The sequence below is a fragment of the Chelonoidis abingdonii genome, chromosome 25 (assembly GCF_003597395.2).
Source record: "Chelonoidis abingdonii isolate Lonesome George chromosome 25, CheloAbing_2.0, whole genome shotgun sequence".
NCBI lineage: Eukaryota > Metazoa > Chordata > Testudines > Testudinidae > Chelonoidis > Chelonoidis abingdonii.
Window position 1 is genome coordinate 12,449,406 of NC_133793.1, and position 5,599 is coordinate 12,455,004.

The 5,599-nt window shown below is 40.7% G+C and overlaps 1 protein-coding gene across 46 annotated transcripts in view; it reads left to right on the forward strand.

The window, feature by feature from the left end:
- The window catches only part of EPB41 (erythrocyte membrane protein band 4.1), a 156,516-nt gene extending 151,501 nt beyond the window's left edge, over positions 1-5,015 (forward strand). For all 46 annotated transcript variants that reach the window (XM_075060946.1, XM_075060930.1, XM_075060905.1 and 43 more), the window contains one exon: positions 607-5,015. The gene's annotated coding sequence lies outside the window, so the exon portion shown is untranslated. The remainder of the gene's footprint in view (positions 1-606) is intronic.
- Positions 5,016-5,599: the final 584 nt, after the last annotated feature.

The window sequence follows — 5,599 nt, forward strand, 5'->3', positions numbered from 1 at the left end:
CACTTCAAAAGTTTTTTTTCTCCTGCTGATGATAGCTCATCTCAATTGATTAGACTCTTCCTGTTGGTATGCATACTTTCACCTTTTCATGTTCTCTGTATGTATAATTAAACAGTCCACGTGTGTTTGATCCATTCCAAACAAAGAGTGTATGGATGAGAGTTAGATGGAGGGAGAGGATGAATATAGGAGCAGTGGAGAGACCACTACAGGACAATTTTAAAAAGCCAGATTTGGTAGGAGGAAAATCCCACTGACTGCCTATCTTTAAAACCTTCATGCCGAAAGTCATGTATCTGTCTCATATTTAGGCTCCTGAATAAAATTACTCTGCTTTTTCGAAAGTGCTGAGCATGCACATTTCTCATTGGCTTCCTCATTGGGATTTGTGGGTGTTTGGGGCTTCTGAATAAACAGGGCACTTATTTAGGGTTTTGACTTTAGACACACTGTGGAAAATTATGGTCAGTGCTTTAAGGATCTGAGTATTGGGAGCAAGGGGGAAAGCACCTTGTGAAGTTGGTGGTGTTAAAATGCCCCTCACTGGGTGCCACTGGGAGTGTTTCCACAGGAAGCTGGCAACTTACTCTAACCTTGTCTTTCTAGGAGATGTTTCTCCCAGACTGAGAGAACTCCAGAAAGGGAGGAGAGAGCGATAGAGGAAAAACTGCAGAGAAACTACCTGGAGCACAAAGACCACAATTTTCAAGATTTGCTGTCAGTAACTGAACATTCATACCATTTACTAGGAGTTACGCTTTGACATTTACTTGGGATTTTCCAGAATATAGTGGATCCTTTTGAATACTTTTATATTGTAAAACACAGTATGCCATACTTCTCACTTTACTGAATGTTTTTTTAAATAGGTTTTCAGTTTTGCATTCCCTCATGCATAGCCTCCATAGGTCCTCACAAAAGGGTGGGTTCTTAAGTCTTATTCCTTCAGATAGACTGGGGTTAAGCCATGCTCATGTGTATCTTAGAAACTGCACCTTAGAATAACAGCTGTTTGAAAACCCTAGTGATTGATGGGGCCTTATTTAGATGTCAGCATGCGGCATTTCTACTTGCTTCTTGTGATTGGCCCTAGATATTTCCAGAAAACTCCAAATCACGCTACCCAGGTGCACAAAACAGAGTTTCTATACCTTTACTCTGCATTTCCTTGCTTTTATGGGTTTTGGTCCTTGATGTTGTTTGAACATAGTGGCGGGGATTGTGGTGTAATATTCACACATTTCAGTAGTTGGCTAGATTAAGGAATACTGGAAGTTGCTTCACAAACTCTCTCATACTGTGAATTCTAGAGCGTTAAGAAAACTGTGACAGGGCACTACCCCTTCCTGCTCCTCAGAGACTGCATTTCTACTGAATGTTACCTACCTATTTTTGCTTTCTAGATGCTATTTAAATAAGTCTATAGAAGTGTCTGGTTAAGGAGTTTGGGCTCTGAATGCTATATGGTAGGCTATGCAGCATTCGCAATAGTTGATTTCTCAGTGTCAGACTTTTATTTGTTTAATTTTTCAATAAGTTTGTAAATCATGTTTTTTCCAGTACTATTTAAAGCTACCCACAAATCAGGGCGGGGGTGTGTGTGTGTAATCATAACTTAATTTAAAATCATCTCTTAAACACACTCACCTTCCTAGACATGTAAGCTCAATTTGGGCTGGCAGTCCAAGACATTCACACAGCTGTAGATTATAGCAACCAGTGGGAACTAAGTCAAACCGTTTGGAAAGTGCACATGCTCAGATCACTGGCATTCCCCTCTCCACATAAATGAAGGTTCTGTAGTACATTGGCTCCTTCACTGCCATGCTGCAATGAAACAACTGCAGCCAGCTCTGGCCCTGGTTTCAGCTTCTGGATGATGGTGCATTCAGGTCTATGACAGCTATCCAGCTGCTGTTTTTAAAACATCCCATGTACTTTACCAAAAAAGCACTGAAAGTATTTTTTCTAGATACTCCTGTCATATCCACTGTAGCAGCTTATGGCATACTTAATAGAAGTTGGGTATTTTTTTTAAAGTATTTTTAGGGAGAGTGTGTGTGAATGGAATTTTCTACCTGGAGATGATCCATAAATTTGTAAGGTGACCACTGTGGTGTTAATCATGACTTTCAAAATGAGAGCGTAATGCTTTTGTGGGGGTAGGATATACCTCTTTTCATGTCAGCAGCAGATCACCATCACTTGTTTGGAGTTAATGGAAACCTCTTAATCATGCCCTGGTTTTTCTTTCCAGCAATATTTTCAAGTTTTGTAATGAATAGAGTTGCAAGCAATATTTTTTTTAAAGATAGGGCTTTGAAGTTGTATCTGGCATGGCACACCTCTAGCTGTGAGGGAGAACCCTTTGCTGCTAAGCTACATTCCAGGATGAGAAGAAACTGGCAGTAATTTTTTTTTTTAAAACATGGTCAAACTTTAAATAAAGCAAAAAAAAGTAGACTGAGCTAGACTCAATGACTTACTGTTTGGTTGAAAATTGTCTTTAAATGGCACTGTCTTTACAATTACAATTTCACCCCACTTTAAAGCAGGGCTGGCTCCAGGGTTTTTGCTGCCCCAAGCGGCCGAAAAGAAAAGCTGTGATCGGTGGCTGCTCCACTGCACCGCTTTCTTCTTTGGTGGCAGGTCCTTCTCTCCAAGAGGGACTGAGGGACCTGCTGCCACAGAGCCCGACGTACTGCCCCTTCCCCTTGGCGGCTCTAAGCACCTGCTTGCTGAGCTGGTGGCTGGAGCTGGCCCTGCCTTAGAATAAGTTGTTAGTATTGGCTGGAGACACTGTCTGTAAAAGGATTATGGAGCTGCTTGAATAGTGGTGTACTTATCAGCATCTTGCTTCCTATGAAGGCAGCTGTTTTGTGGGAATGCTAATTTATCTCCTGTAGGCAGACATTTAAATGTGCAGTTAGCTAGTGAACTGCAATTTAGACCCTCTTTCAGTCCCTCGGCTGCACCCTTTGGCCTACAAACCTGGTTTCCTGCTCTGGGTGGAACCATGTGGTCTTTAGACTGGAGCTCCAGGCCCCCTGTTTACCAACCACAAAAATCTGACAGGCCCAACCAGATTGGGCACCTATGAGGCAGTTTCCTCCCACAATAAGCTTTCAGTGACAGTTTTGTCAAAACAAAGCATTTCACTCATTCATCCACCCAGAAGGCACATAGCGCAGAGGGTTAGTCAGAGGCCTATCTGCATGAATCAACCTCTCTAACCAGAGCTTAGGCAGGCCCACTTTATTCCAGCCCCTGCTTCTGAATCTGAGAGTTAGTTTGCATCTCCACAGCCCTTTTCAGTCTGCTGCCAAACTTTTCTCCTCCTCCCTCGGACAAATCCTACAACTGGCCACTATCTTACTAAGGCTGAGAAGAGGGATAAAAATATCGCTGGAGCTTTGCTGGCACCTAACTAATAATCTGGCAGTTGTGGTTGAGCATTTGCTGGGATGTTCCTTATCTAGGTCATTGTTTTGCCTTTCCTGTTTGGTTGCTCTAACATGCTATCGCAAGCAGTATGCAGACTATTCATAAATAGTTTCCCAGTTCTTCACAGCTGGTTTCTTGGGACTTTAATTTGCCCCTAGCACTTAACAACATTTGGAGGTTGTGGGGGTTTAGATATGCCTCTTTAGTGAAGGAAGTACTAAAGACCTTGACACCCCTGTAATTTAGTTCACACCCAACCTTGTTCAATAAAACTGTGGCAGCACAAAGTTTGATCTTTTTAAAAAAAAAAAGAAAAAACACTAAGGAATGGAGATCTTGACTTGTCTAAGATCCTGAGGAAATTCTTGTTGGTGAGAAGTTTTTCCCTTCCCAGACAATGGTGCACAAGCATTTCCTACATGTTACAGGCTTCTCCCTTTGCAAGAAAACCCCTTCTTAAAAAGAGACAAGACATAGAATAGTGTAACTTTTAGCTAGCTGTGCTGCTCAGGTTCCCTTAATAGCATTAAGTGTGCTTGTTTCTTCTATTTATCCTCTGATATTATATGTCAGTGCTCTCTTTGTGGGACAAAACACAGTGCAAACCAAACTGGCTTCTGAAGACAGGCAAAACTTTTTCCCTTGGGTACTGTTGACCTTTCAGGAGCTTGTTGCCTAATCCTAGCACTCTTCTGAGGGACAAGTTTTTACAAACAGAAGGTTCTTCTAGTCCAGATCTTGAAGAGGAGTAGAGGTTGGTACTGGAACTGCTCCTACTAAAGCAGTTGAGCTTTTCATAGAGGGACAGGGAAGAAATAGTAGCAGCAGGTAGAGTGAATCTTACTAAAACCTAACTAAATTAACTTCTGCCTGTGCCCCATCCCACTTCACCTTTTCCTCCTACAATGAGTTGATCAGATTGAGTTTTAAAATTTGGTCCACCCTGAACTCTGAATTTCATGTCAATGTCACATATGAACAAGGTCTGTATTTATAAGATATGAATGTTCTTAGCTAATCCCAGTCCAGGAGGTAAGCCAGAGACTGGCTTGATTGTATAGTATACACTTTACAGATGCTATTTATATATGAATGAATATATAGAAAGGTAGGCAGGAGAAGCAAGACCTCTGATTAATTAACCTGGAAAGGCAAACTGCAATCTCCAAACAATACAGCTGTATTAAAGGACTGACTGACTGATTTCTGATTTTAGTAAACTGTAGTTTGATGATTTCATACAATGTACAATTACCTTAAGAGATGTTAGTGTCCCAACCATGGGTTTTTTACAAGTTTAATCAAATTTAGTTACAAATATGAAGGAGCTTTGTACATTTTTTAAGACAATTGTGAATTGTCTAGAATAGCTGTTTACATCTTTTCTTTACAACAAATAGGAAATATCACAGACTTAAAATTGGCAAATTATAGATTGAATAGTAAATGACAGGAGCTGTTATTTTGGACTTTTGTAGTAATTCAAAGGGAAAGTTGCTGTAATATTTAGACAGACCTAAGTGTTCAGTATTGTTTCTTGTATTGCATTTTTCAATAAATTTTCAAACTACTGCATTCTTTTTTTTAATAAAAAACCTCTTCCCTTGTCAAGCTCACTTGGGGTTTGTCTGCATGGGGAGTTATTCTGAATTTGGAATGGCTACTTAACTCCATGGGCAGATGCTCTTATTCCAGAATAGGCGCATCTAGTCATGGACTTAATCTGCCTTCAGTTCCTGTTCTGGATCAACTTTGATGAGTATAGACAAGGCCTTTTTGAGGTAGCAAAGATATATTTGCTGATTTCACCCTACATGCTGCAGTTATGAAGAATCTCAAAATAAAATCCCATTACTGTGAACACTAGCTCTGAAGCCTTCCTCAGAGTCCCTGCATTCTTTGTGACCTCAGCCGTACTCCAGAATAAGTCTAGGAGAAAGTTTTCAAGAGTGCCTCTTAGTCCCATTTTCAAAAAGTGATTTAGGAATCCAAGGTCTGCATTACACTAAAGTTAGGTTGAAAAATCCACACCCTGACTGGGGTAATGTAGCTGACTTAACCTCTCGTGTAGACAGCATTAAATTGGCAGAAGAATTCTTCTATTGACCTAGCTACTGCCTCTCAGGAAGGCAGATTAACTACAGCTGCAGCACTT